Consider the following 23998-nt stretch of genomic DNA (forward strand, 5'->3'; position numbering starts at 1 on the left):
GGTGCCACACATGGACATATATCACGAGAATCTATTAATATCAAATCTTGTATCACAATGTGGCGACAAGCCAATAGACCATAACAAGGCAATAACCCACAATCGAACAACAGTACCAACCTAAGTAATCCATCCCAACTTCATACCCGAAGGTATAACATGATTTCTCCGAATCGAGCGTCTATACCTGCGGGCATGAAACGCAGCCCCTCCCCCCCCCCTCCCCGAGGAAAGGGGGTCAGTACGAAGTATGTACTAAGTATGTAAAGCATGAAATACAGTAAAGATGATCGTAAGTAAAATAGGGAGTGCAGGAGATAAATATAACATTCAAAATACCAAAACACTTGCCTTTTGAAACATAAATCATGCATGTCAATATCATAGATCATACCCGACCCATTATGGGACTCGGTGAATAAAGTCATCATATGCCCTCGTGGCCGCCATAACATATCATCATATATATATATATATATATACCGTACCCGGCCCTCTAGTGAGGGACTCAGTGAATAATGCAGTGAAACTTTGCACGATAACATACCCGGCCCGGGACTCGGTGAAAGACATATTGAGGCATGCACGAGTAGAGTAGTGAGCAACCATATGCAATTTAAATCATTATCAAGACCCAAACAGAATAAGAAGAAGAGACTAACACCTGAGTATCAGTAACGACAAAAATATCAAGTATACCTCGAAGGTCATTATAGATCATATCAAAAGAGCCTTAGGAATCGTAGACATGAATACAAAATAGCTCATAAAGTCAAGGGCATTAATTGTCGTAGAGTCTGTAAGAATAGGACTAATAAATCACACTCGAAACTTAGGAACAAAATTACCCCGAAGCTCATATCATTCATCACTTAAATCTAAGACATGCCAAAAGAAAGAAGGGACAGTTTTACATACCTGTTAGCGACTATTCGCAAACCCGTTCACCTTGTCGCTCTTTTAGCCTATTTAATATAAGAGTAACGTTATCGTTAGTAACTATACTTTCTAGTTCGTAAATTCGTAGGCCGTCTCTTATAGAACTTATTCTTTAACTTATACTTTCTCGTTAAGGGTTCTTTTCATTATTTTAAGGATCTAACGAAAATCGGGCAGCATTTCCCCTATATATTCGCTTAACCCGAATTTCCAATTACCCTCCTGTTAACACAGAAATACCAACAACAAAACATATGGGCATAATCATATCTTCAATTCTTTCAATTCAATAAGGATAACAACATGTTCATACCAACACAACTTTAACCCTATATCTAATTCCTTCATTCTTTTACCATATAATTTATGGTAACAACAACCTTAAAAATCAATTCACCATGCCTAATTAAAGCAGCACGGCTCAATTTACATTTCAAGATCAACATATACTACTTATTACATTCATCACACATTTACCAATTTATACAAGTTTAAATCACCTCCAAAACGTGTATAAAAAAAATGATCAAATCTTACCTTAATCAACTTGACTCCAAGGATCAATTCACGTTGCAATCCTTGAATGTGTATAACACATTGAAACCTTAATGTTTCTCCTCCACTCTCTCAATGCTCGGCCAAAGCATCCATGGCCGAGAGCTTTTTGTTTTTTTCCAATTCTTTCTTTTTCTTTGTTCTTGATTCAACTAAGGTATGAATGGTGATTAAATGAGTCATTTGATGATGTATATATGTGAGTCTCCCTAGCACTACACGTTCCCCCCCCCCCCCCTTATGTGTCATCTTTTCTCTTTTTTTTTTTATTTAAAAATCGGCTGGGGCCCACTTTATTAATTAATCTTAATTAATTTAATTAATCACTAATTCTTGCTTAATAATCTAATCCCAATTAATTAATCCCTAATCTCCAATAATATTTTTACACTAAGTAAAATTTATAAACAATTTATGTTCTAATTAAAATTGAAAATTAAGGATTTCTATTTCTTGTCCGAAAATGATCCTATCTTTTATTTGAGTCGACTTGCTTGCGAATATTTCGACGTATAAATATACGGGTTATATCATCCTTCCCACCTTTAGAACATTCGTCCTCGAATGTTGAATTGGTCTCGTAAGGTTCTATAAGAATTTTGGGGAAGTCTCCCTTATCGTTATAACATATAGTGTCATCGGGCAATTAACATAATCAAGTGAGGAGTTTAAGTTACCTGTAGGCGTAGGGAACAAGTAAGGGTACTTGTTCTTCATCTCCTCCTCAGCTTCCCAGATCATCTCTTCTATATTGTTCTTTCGCCATAATACTTTCATGGAAGCCACGTCCTTAGTTCGCAACCTCCTAACCTGAAGATCAAGTATGGCTATAGGCTGCTCCTCGTAGGATAACTCCTCTGTCACCTGGACATCATCTACGAGAAATACTCTGGAAGGATCGCCTAAACATTTGCGAAGCATTAACACGTGAAAGACTGGATGCACTGCTTCCAAATCAGACGGTAGGTCCAACTCATAGGCAACCCGGCCTACCCTACGGATAACCTGATAAGGCCCAATGTACCTCGGGCTTAGCTTCCCTTTCTTGCCAAATCTCATGACACCCTTCATGGGTAACACCTTCAAGAACACCCAATCACCCACCTGAAATTCTAAGTGTCGACGTCGATTATCTGCATATGATTTCTGTCGACTCTGGGCAGTTAGTAACCTTTCCTGAATAAGCTTCATTTTATCAACAGCTTGCTGAACCATATCGGGGCCTATTAACTTAGTCTCACCAACATCAAACCAGCCAATAGGTGACCTACACTTTCTCCCATACAAGGCTTCATACGGTGCCATCTAAATACTCGAATGCTAGCTGTTATTATAAGCAAACTCGATAAGTGGAAAATGATCCTCCCAGCTACCCCTGAAATCAATAACACAGGCCTGTAACATATCTTGTAATGTCTGAATAGTACGCTCGGCTTGTCCGTCAGTCTGAGGATGGAATGCTGTGCTAAGACTCAGTTGTGTCCCCAATCCCTCCTGGAAGGATCTCCAGAAGTTAGCTGTAAACTGGGCTCCACTATCGGAGATAATAGCTGTGGGAACCCCGTGAAGTCTCACTATCTCCCTGAGGTATAACTTAGCATAGTCCTCAGCTGAATAAGTAGTCCTGACTGGAAGAAAGTGGGCTGATTTTGTCAACCTATCAACGATAACCCAAATAGAGTCATATCTTCGTGGAGTGCGAGGTAAACCTGTGACGAAGTCCATATTAATTATCTCCCATTTCCAGGTTGGAATCTCTATCTCCTGTAATAATCCACCGGGCTTCTGATGCTCGACCTTAACCTGTTGACAATTCGGGAACTGTGCAACAAACTCCGGTCACTGTGCAACAAACTCCGCTATATCCTTTTTCATGCCATCCCACCAATACAAACATCTGAGGTCATGATACATCTTCGTTGACCCTGGATGAATAGAATAACAGGCATAGTGTGCCTCCCCCATAACTTGTCGCTATAACCCTGCAACCTCAGGTACACATAATCTGCCTCTGTATCGTAGCACTCCGTCAGTTGCAACTTCGAATAGAGTCTCCTCCTTCTAAAGAGCTGCATCTTTGTAATGTACAAGAATAGGGTCCTCGTACTGGTGTCTCTTTACCTCTTCTATAATAGAGGACTCAGCAACTCCTCGAACAGAAACTCCGCCCTCATCCGAATCAGCCAAACGGACTCCAAGATTAGCTAACTGGCAAATCTCATGAATTATCTCCTTCCGTGTTGGTTGTACATCTGCCAAGCTGCCCATAGATTTATGGCTGAGTGCATCTGCTACAACATTTGCTTTCCCTGGGTGGTATAGAATGTCAACATCATAGTCCTTCAGCAACTCTAGCCACCGCTTCTGCCGCAAATTCAACTCCTTCTGCTTAAAGATGTATTGGAGACTCTTATGATCTGTATAAATATCAACATGCACGCCATATAAATAATGTCTCCATATCTTCAAGGCATGAATCACCGCTGCTAACTCCAAATCGTGAGCGGGATAATTTCTTTCGTGCTTTCTGAGCTGTCGGGAGGCATAGGCTATAACTCTGCCATGCTGCATCAACACACAACCTAGACCAACGCCCGAGGCATCACAATAAATAACATAGCCATCTGGCCCCTCAGGAAGCGTTAAAATTGGAGCAGTAGTCAACTTATCCTTCAATAATTGGAAGCTTCGCTCACAAGCATCGGTCCACTGAAACTTGGCTGCCTTCTGTGTTAGCCTTGTTAAAGGCGCTGAAATTGAGGCAAATTTCTCTACGAACCACCTGTAATACCCTGCTAGCCCTAGAAAACTGCGTACTTCAGTAGGCATCGTAGGTCTAGGCTAAGTCTTCACCGCCTCAATCTTCTGTGTGTCTACCCAAATGCCATCAGCTCCAATAATATGCCCTAAGAATGCTACTGCAGTCAACCAGAATTCACATTTAGAGAACTTAGCATACAATTTTTGGTGTTGGAGCACCCTAAGTACCGTCCTCAGATGATCTGCATGCTCCTCTACTGATCGTGAATAGAACAGAATATCATCAATAAATACAATCACGAACAGGTCAAGGAATGGCTTGAACACTCGGTTTTTCAAATCCATAAATACTACTAGAGCATTGGTCAGCCCAAAGGACATCACTCTAAACTCATAATGCCCGTATCGAGTCCTGAACGCAGTCTTGGGAATATCTGTCTCCTTCACCCGTACCTGATGATAACCTGACCGCAAGTCTATCTTCGAAAAACATTTATCACCCTGCAGCTGGTCAAATAAATCATCAATCCTGGGGAGGGGATACCTGTTCTTTATTGTTATTTTATTCAGCTGCCTATAATCAATACACATCCGCAGCGACCCATCTTTCTTTCTCACAAATAATATCGGTGCTCCCCAAGGTGATGTACTGGGCCTGATGAAGCCCTTTTCTAATAAATCTCTCAGTTGCTCCTTCAATTCTTTCTGTTCTGCAGGTGCCATTCTGTAAGGAGGAATAGATATGGGCTGAGTATCTGGAAATACGTCTATAGTGAACTCTATCTCACGCTCAGGAGGAAGGCCTGGAAGTTCATCTGGAAATACATCGGGAAACTCGCTAACTATCAGCACTGACTGAAGAGTCGGCGCCTCTGCCTTCAGGTCATGCACCCGAACCAGATGATAAATGTAACCCTTTCTGACCATCTTCTTTTCCTTGAGGTATGAAATAAACTTACCCCATACCTAGCTGAATAGCCACTGCCATACAACCATCAACCAAATAACGATCTAACCCCATCACGTACCGATGCACTCTATCTGTCATATCAGCTACAATAGTGGGTGCATATCTAGCCAACGAGTCAAACTCTAGACTATACTCTCGAACACTCCTGCCCCTCTACCTCAACTGTAGGAATTTATCAACTCTAGCTCGCCGCATCTCTGGAGGCAAAAAGTGGCCAAGGAAGGCCTCCACAAACTCATCCCATACGGCTGGAGGAGCATCCTCGCCCTTAGACAACTCCCACGACTCATACCAATTGACAGCCACATCCCGCAATCGATATGAAGCTAAATCAACAGACTCAGTCTCAGAAGCCTTAATTATCCGCAACGTACGCTGCATCTACCGAACGAACTCCTGCGGGTCATCCTCGGGCTTCGACCCGAAAAACTCTGGAGGATTACAACTTAGGAGGTCACGGGCTCTCAAACTTTCATATTTATCCGTCTGGTCAACCCCTAGTCCATGCCTGCGAGCCTGCCCTGCCACCAATCTGGTAAGCAACTGAACTGCATCTCTCATGGCTCTATCCTCCGCCCCTGGCTGAGGAGCTGGAGGCTCAGGTGTTGGGAGCTTGGGAACTGGCGGTGGAGCCGCCCCCTGACCCAGAGCTATCGCTACCCTAGGTTCCTCTGGAAGTGGCGGTGTAGCAGAACTCACGGACTGGAGCACAACCTCAGGCATAATCTGGGCACAGGCCCTAGTAACTCTCCGAGTCTGGCTAGTATCCCCTGCTACCGATTTGCCCTTCTGGGCAGCTATCGCTTTCTTTGGAGGCATAGCTGTAAACATAATAGTCTGTTAGAAAGGGATTATCCTGATAATACAGCTCTATCGCACGATCTAGGATAAGAAGAAAAGATGACATCCTAAATGTCCGGTAGCTTCACGTTTATAGATGTGGTGCACAACACACCAATAAACAAGACTCTACTAGACACGGTCTGTAGACACTCCGAGGATGAACTGCTCTGATACCACTTTTGTCACGACCCAGCCCCGTGGGCCATGACTAGTGCCCGAGCTGGACACCCACATGTACCTGTCAAACATAATCAGACTGATACTATAGGTCCTCAATCAATCACACTGTAATAACATATGCAAGCCGACGAGGCTGCCACTGTATATATATCATGATACTACGCAAGCCGACAAGGCTGCCACTACATATCAGTATATTACGCAAGCCGACAAGGCTACCACTACGAAACGACAATATACGCAAGCCGGCAAGGCTACTACCACGACAAAACATCTACCATAACCATATAGACACAGCTGATCAAACCTGTACACAACAGCCCCCCCCCCCCCCCCCCCCCCCCGAGAAAAAGGGGTCAGTACGAAGTATGTACTGAGTATGTAAAGCCTGAAATACAGTAAAGATGATCGTAACTAAAAGAGGGAGTGCAGGAGACAAATATAACATTCAAAATACCAAAACACTTACCTTTTGAAACATAAATCATGCATGTCAATATCATATATCATACCCGGCCTATTATGGGACTCGGTGAATAAAGTCATCATATGCCCTCCTGGCCGCCATAACATATCACCATATCATATATATATATATATATATATACCGTACCCGGCCCTCTAGTGAGGGACTCGGTGAACAATGCAGTGAAACTGTGCACGATAACATACCCGGCCCGGGACTCGGTGAAAGACATATTGAGGCATGCACGAGCAGAGTAGTGAGCAACCATATGCAATTTAAATCATTATCAAGACCCAAACAGAATAAGAAGAAGAGACTAACACCTGAGTATCAGTAACGAAAAACATATCAAGTATCCCTCAAAGGTCATTATAGATCATATCAAAAGAGCCTTAGGAATCGTAGACATGAATACAAAATAGCTCATAAAGTCAAGGGCATTAATTGCCGTAGAGTCTGTAAGAACAGGACTAATAAATCACACTCGAAACTTAGGAACAGAATTACCCCGAAGCTCATATCATTCATCACTTAAATCTAAGACATGCCAAAAGAAAGAAGGGACAGTTTTACATACCTGTTAGCGACTATTCGCAAAACTGTTCACCTTGTCGCTCTTTTAGCCTATTTAATATAAGAGTAACGTTATCGTTAGTAACTATACTTTCTATTTCGTAAATACGTAGGCCGTCGCTTATAGAACTTATTCTTTAACTTATACTTTCTCGTTAAGGGTTCTTTTCATTCTTTTAAGGATCTAACGAAAATCGGACAACATTTCCCCTATATATTCGCTTAATCCGAATTTCCAATTACCCTCCTGTTAACACAGAAATACCAACAACAAAACATATGGGCATAATCATATCTTCAATTCTTTCAATTCAATAAGGATAACAACATGTTCATACCAACACAACTTTAACCCTATATCTAATTCCTTCATTCTTTTACCATATAATTTATGGTAACAACAACCTTAAAAATCAATTCACCATGCCTAATTAAAGCAGCACGGCTCAATTTACATTTCAACATCAACATATACTACTTCTTACATTCATCACACATTTACCAATTTATACAAGTTTAAATCACCTCCAAAACGTGTATAAAAAAAAAAGATCAAATCTTACCTTAATCAACTTGACTCCAAGGATCAATTCACGTTGCAATCCTTGAATGTGTATAACACATTGAAACCTTAATTTTTCTCCTTCACTCTCTCAATGCTCGGCCAAAGCATCCATGGCCGAGAGCTTTTTTTTTTTTTTTCAATTCTTTCTTTTTCTTTGTTCTTGATTCAACTAAGGTATGAATGGTTATTAAATGAGTCATTTGATGGTGTATATATGTGACTCTCCCAAGCCCTACACGTGGCCCCCCCCCCCCCCCCCCGCCCTTATGTGTCATCTTTTCTCTTATTTTTTTTATTTAAAAATCGGGTGGGGCCCACTTTATTAATTAATCTTAATTAATCACTAATTCTTGCTTAATAATCTAATCCCAATTAATTAATCCCTAATCTCCAATAATATTTTTACACTAAGTAAAATTTATAAACAACTTATGTTCTAATTAAAATTGAAAATTAAGGATTTCTATTTCTTGTCCGAAAATGATCCTATCTTTTATTTGAGTCGACTTGCTTGCGAATATTTCGACGTATAAATATACGGGGTATAACATAACCATAAGGTAAACCGTAACCTACCAGGTAGTTGAGCAGTAGCCATGTCCAATCACACCTTTTCTTTGCCCTTTCGAAGCGCCTCTAAATACTCAAAGCCACAAAGAAGAATCAGCCTAGAACTCCCCAATTTGCCTCAAGAATGCTTAGAAAGTAATGAATAAAGTAATATGGGTTTAAGTGTTTTATCCTAGCATTTAATGAATCTAGAACCCGTCACCTTGCTACAGGGGTATCGAGCTCGTTACACCGGGCTCGCGCCAGCAGCTCCACTACCGTTACTGCTCATCTGCCACAGTGGATTCCTATCTGTTGTGGCGCCCAACTCAAACACCACCTTCCCGTTATAGCGGACTAAGACCCTACTATAGCGGGCCTGCTATGGTTGATCTGGAGTGGGTACAGCGGACACCAGACACCAGTAATTTTTCGTTTTTCACTAACACACTCTCGAAATCCGACAATCACCCGAGACCCCGCAGACACAAACCAGACATGCATTCACACATAAAAATACACTATGGACTCACTACAGCTCTCGGAATTCCCAACTAAGGTCTATTTTACCGGGTCAACACCCAATGGCCAAATACTACCTTTCCAATGAAAAACTCAAAACGCTCCCAAGTGCCTTGGAAACTAAACCGAACACCTGACCAAGTCACAAATAACCATCCAAACCTCTCGAAATTAACGAATTTTCGAAAAAGGTCTGTTTACCCAATAGTCAACTATGGATCAAACATTTTTCACTTTAAGGCATAATTTCACAAAAGTCAGCATATAACTCGCTTGATCGCATCGGAAACCATACCACCCATCCCCGCTGGTCAAAATCATACTAATAGGACTCAGGGAAAGGTCAACGGGGATAAATGGGTCTAAAGTGCTATAAGGACCAAGCAGGTTGTTACATCATATACCAATTAAACAATAACTCGTCCTCGAACGACAAGGAAAGAAATGGGGAAGCTGGAAACAAGCAACATGAAGTGGAAGCACAAGTCCACTAACAAACCTACGAACTTTGTCTGCCTCTGTAGGAATCAACTGTGTCGCATAACGAGCCAAAAATAGAAATCTGGCCTCATACTCTGCCATGGACATCCCTCTCTGTTGTAAATGGGCAAACTCATCTCTGCGTTGATCCCTCAAAGTACGCGGCACGTAATTCTCCCAAAAGGCCTGGTGGACTATGCCCAGGTTAGTGGAGGCGCACCAACGGTCTGCCCTAAAAAAAGTACCTCCACCACATCTTCGCGTCTCTGCGAAACCAAAATGATACATAATCCACATTGTGAGACTCCACAATGTTCATCTTGTAAAAAATCTCATGCATATCCATGATAAACTCGAACGCATCCTCCCTAGGGGTGCCAACGAACTTCAGCGGGTCCATCTTTAAAAATCCGGTGATAAGATCCTGATCTCCAACTGTCAGAACCTGGGCTGCTACTGGCCTGGGAATACCCTCTGAGGCTGGGATACCATCTATAGATGGGGCCATGGCTGCAGCAGGCTGTATCTCTATAGTATCTCTATAGTCTAACCCTCCTCGGGAGTCTGTACCCCTAGTTTAATCTTGTGACAGCCTCTCGCCTTTCCTCGTCCCATAGTGCCTGCCCTAGTAGCGGGCTCAGGCACCTCGTCCCCTGCAATCGTAGCTCTTGTTCGCACCATCTGTGAGAGAATTGAAGTGAATCGAATACCAATTTGAAAATATCGGATACCAATTTGAATAAAATAGCATGAAAAAATGAAAGAATTTGAAGTTTCTTAATCCCCATAGACTCTCTCAGATAAGTACGGAGTTCATCGCACCCATCCTCAAGACTCTACTAGACATGCTCTTATACTTATAGACCAGGTCACCTAGGGCTCTAATACCAACTTGTCACGTCCCAAATTGGGCAACGTGCGGGCACCTACCATTTTCCACCTCAGTAGGCAAACCTTTCCCAATCAATCATACAACCGCAATAAAGTATTCAAGACAACTAAAATATAAGTCACAAACATAGATAATAATAAGGATATTGAATCAGTGCGAAAAATAATACATCAATCCCAACGAATCTGGTATAAAAGGCCGTACAAGTGCCACTACTACAGATAAGCCAGAATACATAGTCTCAAAATAAAATATTATCTCAAAAATAGAGAATAAGACAAGTAAAATGAGAGGAGTCATCCAAGCTGCGGATCCGTCCATGTGCTCACCCTGGATGCTAGATCAATAATGCCTCGGAAAATCAGCCACGAGGAGAGAAAAGTCGATCCAACCACATACTTTGCACTCACAAAATAATGCAGCAAGGTAGAATCAGTATAACAACATGGACTAAGTATGCATCATAGGCCGACAACAGTTAGCTAACATACATAAAGAAAGAGACTGGATGATAATCATGCTTACAATCAAGTATCAATGAAGGAAGTCCAAAATAGTATCATAAGTCCAGAAATATCAACAACCGGATCATAGCCTATGGTGAAGCACCTAAACAAAAGTCTGCCAAGTTTCCACAATTCCTCAAGTAATCACAACCACTAGTACAGTCCACAAATCCGATCAACAAGTGCAAATGAGATGATAATGATGAATGCATATGCAATGAAATGATACACACACGCTCTGGGCAGAATATCTATATGCCTCGATAGTCATGACCCATGTGGGACCTGTGAAGTCCATATGGCTACTGCGACGCACAGCCCGATCCAATATATATATATATATATATATATATATATATATATATATATATATATATATATATATATATATATATATATATATATATATATATATATATATATGTTGCGAAATGCAACCCGATCCAAATGTATGAGTATAATGCATGAATGATATCAATGCCAAGAGAATCTATCAATATCAACAGTGCCTGAAATGTACACATATCACAAGAATCTATCAATATCAACAGTGCCACACAAAGACACATATCACAAGAATATATCAATATCAACGGTGCCATATATGGACTCACATCACGAGAATCTATCAATATCAAATATATTATCACAATGTGGCGACAAGCCAATAGATCACAACAAGGCAACAAGCCACAATCAAACAACAGTACCAACCTAAGTAATCCGTCCCAACCTCATACCCGAAAGTGTTACATACTTTCTGCAACAATCACTAACTCTACATATACTTTGCCAACTGAAGTCTAACCATAAGGTAAACTGTAACCTACCTGGTACCCGTGCAGGAGCCACGAACAATCACACCATTGCTTTGCCCTTTCGTAGCGCCTCTAAATACTCAAGGTCATAAGGAAGAATAAGCCTAGAACTCTCCAATTTGCCTCAAGAATGCTTAGAAAGTAATGAATCAAGTGATAGGGGTTTAAGGATTTTATCCTAGCATTTAATTAATCTAGAACCCGTCACCTCGCGGCAGTGGTATCGAGTCCGCTGCAGCGGTTCCACTGCCGTTATTGCTCATCTGTCACAGTGGATGAATACCACCTTTTCGCTATAGCGGACCAAGACCCCGCTATGGCGGATCTGATGCCGCTACAGCAAACACCAGACATCCTTAATTTTGGGTTTTTCACTAATACACTCCCGAAATCCGACAATCACCCAAGACCCCACAGATACAAACCAAAGATGAATTCAAAGATAAAAACACACTACAGACTCACTCGTGGTTTCAGAATTCTCGACGATGGTCTATTTGACTAGGTCAACACCAAATGACAAAATACTACCTTTTCAACAAAAAATTCAAAACGCTCCCAAGTGCCTTGGGAACCAAGTCCCAAACGACCATCCGTACCTTTCGGAATCAAAACATTTCTCAAAAAGATCTGTTTACCTAAAAGTCAACTATTGGTCAAACGTTTTTTACTTCAAGGCTCAATTTCACAAAAGTTATCATACAACTCACCCGATCACCTCGAGAATCGTACCACCCATCCCCAGGGGTAAAAATTTTACTAATGGGGCTCGGGGAAAGGTCACATTCAAGCTTAGAAAGTAAATAAACATAAAACAAGGTAAATGAAACATACTCAAAGATGAATCAAGTCCAAATGCTTCTCCTGTAATAATGAATGGAAATGGATTAATTTTGTTTGATGTGTTAGTTGCGTTGTTGTGATCCTTGCAATATAAATGAAGGCAAAATGGTTCAAGTTGGCATTAAAATGGAATGAAGAAGAATATGTCATCTTAGTATGATTTTATGATATTATGGAAATGAAATTGTTAAGGTGCAAATTGTGATGATTGTTGATGAAATTAGAAGATGGAAACATGTTATGAATTAGTATGTTAAAGATTAAAAGTTTTGGATGAATTATGGCTTTGGTGGAAAGTTTGTATATTTTGTATATCTTGTGAATATATTGTAGAAATGACATGAAATGCTTCCGAATTATATCGTAATGATTTTGATTAGTAATGAATATGAGCATGTTGGTATTGATTTGAAAATGTGAAGTCGGAATGAAAGCTATTGCATTGTGTTGGAAAGAAGGCTATTTGTGACATATTGTGATTTGTAGTGATTGTTGTTGTTGTTGGGTTGTTAAATTATTTTGGCCGAGTTGAATTCTCGGGGTGTCGTATTTATAGGGGAGGTGCTGCCGAAATTTCGGTAGGCAAGTGCTAATTCAAGATTGGATGCCAAAAGCCTTATAGTAACATTTGGTAAATGTGACCATTTATAGGTTTCGGACGAAACGGGATTTGAGGTTTGGCGAGCGTAAAAGGCAAGAAAGGTATGTAAAGCTCCACCTTTCCTTCTCTTGGCATGTCCTAGATGTATTAGGTTTGAATATGGACCTCGGGGACTACTCCACTCTTCGGAATCCGCGTCTAAATTTGCCCTTTTCCATTCAGTGGAATTGAACTAATTTTGTTGCAAATGGTTAGGAAAGTTGTCTAAATACCTAGAACTTGTGTAAATAAAATCCGACTACCTTAAAACCCACATAAGGGACTCCATAAAGTTTATTACACATAGTTTGTGTCCGCCACCTCGGTTGACCCGAGGTGGGCCCATTATTTCCGAATCCACTTCTATTGTGCTATTGAATTGTTTTCGAGCGATATCTAAAGGAAACGCTTAGCTGCTCTTCTAATTCCTGAACGGCAATTGTTTGAAATATTCCATTAAGTTCTATGACGTGTTTTGATACGTACCACGAATCCGGAAGTTCTGTTTTGACATAATCCACCGTGACATCCGAAAGGTATGTACTATGATTATCGTCCGACGTCTTTCTAATGATCCGTTGTTTGGGTTCTTCGATTGAGTCTGTATAAATGTTTTTATATTTTACATTGCATTTGGTTTCTCACTACTCTACTCGTGGATGCCTCAATGCTTCTTTCACTGAGCCCGGGCCAGGATTTGTTGTCAAGCGTATTCCACTGCATTGTTCGCCGTGCCTCGATATGAGGGGGCAGGTATGACATGTACATGGGTCCGGAGTATGATGTGCCATGTACATATATGTTCTGATGTTGGTGATATGATATGATATGGCCATCTGATATGTTATGATATGTTACGGAGCTATTCCCTACTCTGAAGTATGATGTGTTGTGGCGCCAGTGACGGGGTGGACCCACGTTCTGTTCACCAAGTCCCGTATTGGGGCCGGATTTGGCATATGTTTCTGCATGCATTATTTACGTTCTGTAAGTATGCATTTTGATATTCTGGACTTTGCACCCATTTTCTGTATTTTCTGTCCGGTTATGATTTTGTTTACTGTACTTCATGCTTTACATACTCAGTACATATTTCGTACTGACCCCCTTTCTTCGGGGGCTGCGTTTTCATGCCGCGCAGGTACAGACGACAGGTTTACTGATCCGCCCGCTTAGGACTTTATTCTGCTATTTCGGAGCGCTCTTTTATCCGGAGCCTATATTTTGGTACAGTATTCTGCTATTGTACATATGTACGTTATTCAGGGGTACGACGGGGCCCTGTCCCGTCTTATGATTTTGTTATGTTTTGTAGAGGTCTGTAGACATACAGGTGGGTTCTGTATATGTTTTGGGTTGTTTGATCTGTGATGGCCTTAACGACTTCCACGTGCTATACCCGTTCATCTGCGATATCTAGTAACGCCAACTTACTTTTATTTGGGTATACTCTGCGAATATGTTGGTTTGGGTTATTGGGTACGTCTGGGTGTCCAGCACGGACACTAGTCATGTCCTACGGGGTTGGGTCGTGACACACCGGTTCACCAACGAGTGTAAATACCTCGAAAGGTTTGATTGACTCCGATTTTACCCCCAAATCGACTAGTAATATAAGGAGTAACATATGACAATGTGGAGCCTAGATAAATCAATGCATACACATCATGAGAAAATACCAATAATATACCTGTGACAACATCAGGAGAGGACTCAAGGTCCTGTCAACCCGCCAGAGCATAAATATGATGCTAAGGACTACTAGAACCGGGCGCTCCCCCTCTACCTCTACCACGGCTGACTGGTGCCTGTGAGCCCTGACCCGGAGAGCATATAGATGATGAAGACCCAGCTGCTGAACCTGTGGCCTGAACCGTACCTCTACTACCTTTCGAGGGGCCTGGCTGACCCCAAGCATAATAAGCATCTGAACCCGATTGGCACTGACCCAAATGTAGCTTCCCGCACTGAGAACATCATGGTAGGGGTGGTGTTTGTTGGCCCGAGTAACCCCTGTAATGAGAAACCGAAGCTCTGCAACTCTGACCTGGTACGGAGTGGATAGGTCTATAATATTTCTAGCCCACAAATCGTGGAGGCACACTAGTCATAGAATGGCCTAAATGCCTAGAATACTGCTTCCTTTGCCCTTCTCTGAACTCACTAGTCAGACTCGAAGACCTATCTCCCTTACTATAACCCCTATCATGCTCATGCTCACCTCGTTGCGGTTGTTGCTGTTCCTCTAAATTCTGGGCATGGGCCTGAATGCGAGAAATGTCCATACCATCCTGGAGTGCGGCAGTCAAGAAATTATCCATCAAGTGTAGCCCTAAGGCACTCACAAACAGATGAACACGGTCTCTCATATCAGCTACCATGGCCGGAGCATACTTAGCCAAAAAATTGAAGTGGAGGCTATACTCTAGGGCACTCATACTTCTTTGCCTAAGATTCAAGAACCTGTCAGCTCTAGGCTGCCGAACCTCTAGTGGCAAATAATGTAGGAGGAAAGCATCAACAAACTCTTGCCATACCGGCGGAGGGCATTGACTCCTCCAGATGACATCCAAACCGTATACCAGTGAACCGCAGCATCCCGTAGTCTATAGGAGGCTAACTCTACCAATTCGACGTCCAAAGCATGGATTAACCGAAGTGTCCTCAACATTCCATCAATAAAGCTTTGAGGGTCCTCATTCGGTTTTTGCCCGAAGAATTTTAGAGGGTTCAAGATAATAAAATCAAGGGCTCTAGCACTCATAGACCTATCACCATGACCCATACCGTGGCGCTGGGCCTGAGTGGTGACTAGCTGATTCAGTAATTGAATGGACTCTTTCTCCTATAGGCCCGAAGCTGTTATATCCCGTGTTTTCGCATAATTGGAAATCGTGAAAATAATTAAGACTTGTATGTTATAAGGAAATAATTTGATTTTAGTTAACATGACTTTGTTGGTTGCGAAATTATTGGTGTAAATACATTGGGGAAGGCCGAGGGTAAGATTGGAATTTCGAAAATTAGTTTCGGGAATTACAAAACGAGCCTTCAACGAATTGGGCCAAGAAAAATTGGAACAAAAATTTAGGCCCAAAGATCATGGGGTGGCCGGCCACAAGGCTTGGCCCAAGCCTCTTTTTAAGTGGTCATGTGATTTTCACATGACCCTTAGTTGGATATATATCAAAGTTGCCTTTGGAATTATCAAGATAAAAATCATAACTCCACTTTGAGCTAAAAGCTCCATTCGGCCGAGAACCCCATTTCCCAACCAAAAAAATTCTCTAGCCTTTGTTGTTGATTCAAAAATCTTGGTTTTCCCATATTTGTAGTGTACTCAAGATGCTCTTCAACTTGATATAATTTATTTGGCGGGAGAATCACGTTTGCGACAAGTCAGAAAATGTTATGGAATTGGTATGAATATGATAAGGATTGAGAATAGACGAGAACCTCGTAGTTTTGATGTATGTATGAAACCGTGGGTATGTGTGTGTGTGGTGTTGTGGCTGTGACTTGTGTAGTGTGGAAGGCAAGTGAAATTGATCTTGTTTAGTTGTTGGTTGCGTCGTTGTGACATTTATGACGTGAATGAATGTTTAATGAATTGAATTGGCATTAGAAAGTGGTTGCGGGTTATTAAGGGAAAGTATAAGATTTCGGTATATATTGTGTATATCATTGTATATTTATGTTATTAAGACTTTAAATGAGACTTATGGTTGTTGTTAATGAATTCGGAATGAAACAATGCGAGTTAGAATGTTCGTCGTAATTTTTGATGTTTTGGATGAAATGTGGAAAGTAATGAACTTCGGGAAATTTTGTATATGGTTTGGAACATAATTTGGATGTGATTGAATAATCTTGAATGAGTGAATGAATAAAATAATGTGGATATAAGTTTGGAATTGTGAAGTTTGAATGAAAGTTGTCAACTTGTGTAGTAAGGTAGAACATTGAAGTTAGAATGGTTTGATTATCGTTTATGTTGTTTGTGACGTTTGGGTTGTTGTTGTTGATGTTTATCGAGCCGAGCTAAGTCTCGGGGGTGTTAGATATATAGGGGAAATGCTGCCGAAATTTCGGTAGACAAAAATGAGGTTAATGGAATCTTTAAGCTTAAGAATCTCAAATAGGCAACTTTGACGTCTTTAAGGTATGTAAAGCTTCCCACTTCTTCTTTTGGCATGTCTTAGTATGTTCGTTTGATATCGGAACCCCGGGAGCATTTCCGCTCCTCGAAATCCGATCTATAGAATGGCTACTATTCATTCAATTCAATTGAAGCCTAATGTTCCTATTTTGGCTAGGAAGCAATCAAACGTCCGAAACTTATGAAAATGCAATCGGATTACTTTGAAATCTTTATGCATGATCTTATAGACCCGAAATGTTCATAAATTATGTTCGCCACCTCGACTTGACCCGAGGTGGGCCCCTCTAACCCCGAGATGCCTTATTTGTCCTACTAGGCTCTCTTTTTGGATAAGCTTCGACAAAGAATCTTCGATTTTGAAATTGTCCTCTATGAAATAATGTTCGGAACACTATGATGTAACAAACTATGTTTTGAGCCATACGTACCACTTTGGAAACATTTTGTGAAATGAACTTTCGTACCAACTAATTATTTGACTATTTTGGTTAATGAACTGACTTATGAAGTAATCAAGTTTTGAAAGGATATTTTGATATACAAATTGCATTGTTTGCTCACAACTCCGCTCGTGCCTTATTATGATTTCGTTCACCGGTTCCCGGGCCGGTTATGACTCGTGCGCTCTATGATGATTCGGCCGTATGCTGTGTTACGGTTATGACTCGCCATAGGGCCGGGTTCCGTTTGGAGTTATGCTGTGATATGGCTGTGATGTGATACGCTCATATGTGTGTGTTCGGGGATGTACGGAGATTTGAACCTTCTGGTGTTATGCTGTGTGTGGCACCAGCGTCGGAGTGGTGACCACGTTCCTGAGCTTTGCATGATTTTGTTTGCATTATGTATATATGTTTTTGATAAACATTTGATATACTGTTCGGCATTTCTCTCTTTTGTATTCTGTTTGCTTTCAGTTGTGGCCTATATTTTTGTACTCCATGCTTTACATACTCAGTACATCTTTCGTACTGACCCCCTTTCTTCGGGGGGCTGTGTTTCATGCCCGCAGGTACAGACGCCGGTGATCCACCACTGTAGGCTCCACTTCTGCTATTTCGGAGTACTCCCTTGATTAGGAGTCCACTTTTGGTATATATATATCTTTCGCCATGTATATATATTTCTGCATATCTGACTATTTGGGTACGGCGGGGCCCTGTCCCGTCATATGGTTCTGTCGGTCAGTTTAGAGGTCTGTGGACACGTTTGTGGGTTATGGTCAGTCTGTATGCTTATGTGTATATGTTGTTTGGGCGATCCCATAAGCCGAGGCGGCCGGTCCGCATATGTTTGTGCATTGCTTTGATTAGCCCTGTGTGGCCTCTGTTGGTGTTTGCTGTGTACAGGGTTATTCTGGTTAGTCCGAAAAACAAAGGAAACTCTGCCGAAATTTTTCTGGAAATTATCTGTATTTCGAATATATCCTTGTCGGCTTCTGCTATACATTTGAATACGTTTGATAGATGGGTTTGGGTGCCCAGATCGGGCACTAGTCACGACCTACGGGGTTGGGTCGTGACAAAAGTGGTATCAGAGCGGTTTGTCCTCGGAATGTCCACAGGCCGTGTCTCGTAGAGTCTTATTTATCGGTGTGTTGTGCACCACATCTATAAACAGGAGGCTACAGGCCATTTAGGGTGTCACTATTCTTTGGAATCTTAGATCGTGCGATAGAGCTGTGCTATTAGGACGATTCTGATCTGATTCGTTATTGTGTTTGCAGTGATGCCTCCGAAGAAGGTAACGACGGCCTAGAAGGGAAAGGTGAGGATGGGAGAGACCAGTCAGGCACAGCGAGCTACCCGGGCTCATGTTTATTATTTGCCTGAGGTCGTGCCTCATTCTGAGGGGTCCGCTACACCACCATTGGTACAGCCTGGAGCAGGTCCTTCAGCAGCTCCAGAGGCTCGAGTACCCGCTCCCGAGACTCCAGCTCCTCAGCCAGGGGCGGAGGACAGCACCCTGAGGGAGGCTGTACAGTTGCTGACCACATTGGTAGCGGGGCAGGCTCGCAGACGCGGGCGGAGGGACGATGATGATGATGACAGGCGAGACAGCCTGAGAGTTCGGGAGTTCTTACTGTGTGGCCCTCCAGAGTTTTTCGGGTCTAAGCCCGATGAGGACCCCCATGACTTTATTCGGGGGATGCGGCGCTCACTAGACTTGGTCAGGGCTTCAGAGACCGAGTCGGTCGAGTTGGCCTCGCATAGACTTCGGGATGTTGCTGCTCACTGGTATGAGTCCTGGGAGCTATCTAGGGGCGAGGGTGCTCCTCCAGCTACATGGGACGAGTTTGTGACTGCTTTCACCCGCCACTTTCTGCCCCTAGAGTTGCGACGGGCGCGGGCTGATCGATTTTTACATCTGCAGCAGAGGGGTCGGAGCGTTCGTGAGTATAATCTGGAGTTTGATTCCCTGGTCCGGTATGCACCTGCCGTAGTAGCAGATATGTCCGGTCGGATGCACAAATATGTTATGGGGTTGGATCGCTATTTGATCGACGGCTGTATGGCAGTGTCATTGCAGACAGATATGGATATTTCCCGACTTCAGGCTTATGCGATGGGTATGGAGGACCGTCACAGGTCTGATTATTCTAGCAGAGATCGGGACAGGAGGCCGCCTAAGAGGGCTAGGTCCGAGGGATATTCTGGAGATTCTCGAGGCGGGTAGCCTCAGCAGCAGCAGACAGGCAGACAGCTTCCTCCGTCCGGCCGGAGTACTCAGTCTGGCGGCAGGAGGTTTGATAGCGCAGGACCGCCTGGGGCCGGTCAGGGCTCCAGGGCGGCAGGTTCAAAGGTGTCTAGAGGCCCCAGCCAGGCCAGACCACCCAGACCCCGTTGTTCTCATTCCGGGAAATCTCATCCTGGGGAGTGCTATCGAGCTACTGGAGCTTGTTTTTCGTGCGGTGGTCAGGGCCATTTTATGCGAGATTGTCCGTTGGCTAGCGGTTCTGGTAGTGTGGCTCAGCCGACAGGGTCAGCCGCCGGTTCATCATCTGCTCCATCTGTTGCACGTCCTGCAGGGCGAGGTGCGCCAACACCGGCGGGACGCGGTCGAGGCCGCGGTGGCGTTTCAGGTTCTAGCGGTCCCTCGAACCGCATATATGCTTTGGCCAGCCGCCAATTAGGAGGCTTCGCCAAACGTCGTCACAGGTACATTACTGGTTTTCTCCAGATCTGTATATGCATTGATTGACCCTGGCTCTACTTTATCATATATTTCCCTGCTCGTTGCTAGTAAAATTGGGATAGTGTCTGAGCCTATAGAGCCATTTGAGGTAGCCACACCGGTTGGAGACTTTGTTATAGCGAGACAGGTTTATAGGGATTGTTCTGTGACTATATATGATCGTTGCACCAAAGCTGATTTGATAGAATTAGATATGCTGGAATTCGACGTTATTATGGGTATGGACTGGTTATCTTCCTGTTATGCTAATGTTGACTGCCAGAAGAAGGTAGTCCGTTTTCAGTTTCCAGGGGAACCAGTTATAGAGTGGTTCGGGTCTACAGCATCGCCGAGGGGTAAGTTTATTTCGTACCTCAAGGCTAAGAAGATGATTCAGAAAGGCTATATCTATCACTTGGTTCGTGTGCACGACACTACAGCTGAGACAACTACCCTTCAGTCTGTTCAGGTCGTTAATGAGTTCCCAGATGTATTTCCTGACGAGCTTCCTGGGCTTCCGCCTGAGCGGGAGATTGATTTTACAATAGAGTTGATGCCGGATACGCAGCCTATATCTATTCCTCCGTACAGAATGGCACCGGCTGAATTGAAGGAGTTGAAGAAGCAGCTGAAAGATTTGTTAGATAAAGGCTTTATCAGACCCAGTACATCACCCTGGGGAGCGCCGGTATTATTTGTAAGAAAGAAAGACGGGTCACTGCGCATGTGTATCGATTATCGGAAATTGAATAAGGTGACTATAAAGAACAAATATCCCCTCCCCCGGAATGATGATTTATTTGATCAGTTGCAGGGTGCTAAGCATTTTTCGAAGATAGATCTGCGCTCAGGTTATCATCAGGTGAGAGTGCGAGAATCTGATATCCCGAAGACTGCTTTCAGGACCCGGTACGGGCATTATGAATCTCAAATAACCTGTTTCCTGAGGAGTCACAACTAATCAGAACATAATATGATACGCAAGCCGACAAGGCTGCCACTACATATCAATATCATACGCAAGCCGACAAGGCTGTCGCAACATATCAATATCATACGCAAGCCGACAAGGCTGCCACAACATATCAATATCCATAGCACATCGTATAGACACAGCTGAACAAACTTATACACAACCCATACATATGTCTACAGACCTCTAAGAATATCGATAGCGAAATATGACGGGACAGGGCCCCGCCATACCCTTGGGTAAACATATATATATACACCATAAGATCTGTATCAAAAGTCTAGGCTCCGGAACAACGGAGCTCTCCAAGACAGCTGAGTAGAAGTCCTATGCTGAAGGGTCACCAAACCGACTATCTGTACCTGCGGGCAAGAAACGCAGTCCCCCCCCCCCCCCCGCGATGAAAGGGGGGTCAGTACGGAATATGTACTGAGTATATAAAGCATGAAATACAATAAAGAGGATCATAACTGAAATAGAGATTACCAGAAACAAGTATGACTTTTAAAATATCAATACACTTGCCTTATGAAATGAAAATCATGCATACCAATATCATATATCATATCCGGACCATTATGGGACTCGGTGAATAAGGTCGGCACATACCATCCTTGGCGCCATAATCACATCATCACATCATAACACCATCATATACATATATATATACCGTACCCGGCCCTCTAGTGAGGCACTCGGTGAACAATGCAGTGAAACTGTGCACGAGAACGTATCCTGGCCCGGGACTCAGTGAAAGATGTGTTGAGGCATGCACGAGTAGAGTAGTGAGCAACCATATGCAAATTAAATCATATCTGAGACTCAATAGAATAATCAAAATGAACCATCATTTTAAAATCAAGACAATAGCCATATCAAGTGCCCTTTGAATGTCACTATGGATTATATCAAAATAGAACTTCTGGAATCATAGACACATATCAAGACATAATGAAATAGCTTCCGGAAATCAAGAACATTAGCCATCCTAGTGGCTCTAAGAATAGGAGCTTCTTTGAAATCATATATATATACGTCATCTGTTTGTTTCATAAGGATCATGCCAAAAAGACAGAAGGGATAACTTTACATACCTTGTCGCTTGTCAATTTAACCATAACCTAGGTCTCGGGCTTCACCAATCTACAAACAATACCAAACGTGCCAATAATCAGATCAAGGTACTTTTTCAAACCAATTCTTAGTTACTTAGGAATCTAACGATATTCGGGCAGCATCTTCCCTAAAACTTAATAAACCTTGAAATTCCAACTTAGCCAAAATATCGATCACAATACCAACAATAATAATACCAACAAATACATATCCAAATGAAATCGAATCCGTCCTTAAATCACTTTTAAAACATCCCGTCATCATAATAGAAACTCAATGAACATATCGAGATTATAACGTCATTTTCTTCATTCTAATCCCAAAACGTCAATAACAATATCTTATCCGATTTCTTGCAATTAATTCCGTAGCTCCCATCTAACAATTTAGCTATGACTGGAGTGAATTTAAATATACCTAGGAGAGAATAGTTCTTACCTAATATGGCAAAAATGATCATCTTCCACCTTACTTCGCTTTGAAGAAATCTCTGATTTGCTATCATTTGGCTTTTGTTGATTTCGTCTTCTTTCTTTTTTTTTTAACCAACCTAAAATGACGGATATGGTGCATAGATATATACCACCAATGAAACTGATTGTCTTCAACTAGGTGTTGATCTCCTCTTAAAACATATCTCGTGACTAGCCCCAAAATATGTATCTATATGAGGTGTATTTGATCCATTCACTTTATTCTACTGGTTGCTACCCCTTCACTTTGAGAATTTGTGGTAAAACTCTGACCATGTTGGTCCCCTTAATAATGAAATGGTAAGATTATTTATGTAGAGATTTAAATGGGCCCACATAATTGACACTTTCATGGTTACAAAGCATTCTTCTTCCAAAACGTGTCCACTAAATAAAACAGTAGTCATTTGTTGGTATAAATATCATGATGCCATGTGGATTTACGCTCATCCACTTTGTCTCCCATAACAATTTGGTAATTAATTACTCATCCCTAATTTACATAAATATCAACCACTTTTAACACACCTTATAAATTAATTATCATGGTCATGTGGTAGGACTCTTGTCCATAGTCTCTTTATACTTACAGAAACATTATTCCCAATCATCGTCGTCACACTTATTCAGGCCAAAATTATTTTTGGACTTCATTCCTCGTATATACCAAGTTCTTGATTGTTATGCTTCAATATGACTAAATCCTCCGGCTCTGTAAATTTGTTCGTGTTGAACAGTTCACTTTCCTAGTCCAAAAATACGGAATATTATAGCTTGGACCGTATTTCATTCAAATAAATTTTGAACCTCAACTAAACTTTTTTTTTATCTGATTCATCTCACTTTTAATCCTTTGAATACATCTGTACCATCACTCTAACCACCTATAATATTGAGGGATAACCTCGCTTCCGTTACTAATGTCATTTAACTAGCTCGCTTCCCAACGCATAAAAACACGGGATGTAACATCCTCCCCCCCTTTAGAACATTCGTCCT

The sequence above is a fragment of the Lycium barbarum genome, chromosome 3 (genome assembly GCF_019175385.1).
Source record: "Lycium barbarum isolate Lr01 chromosome 3, ASM1917538v2, whole genome shotgun sequence".
Taxonomy (NCBI): Eukaryota; Viridiplantae; Streptophyta; class Magnoliopsida; order Solanales; family Solanaceae; genus Lycium; species Lycium barbarum.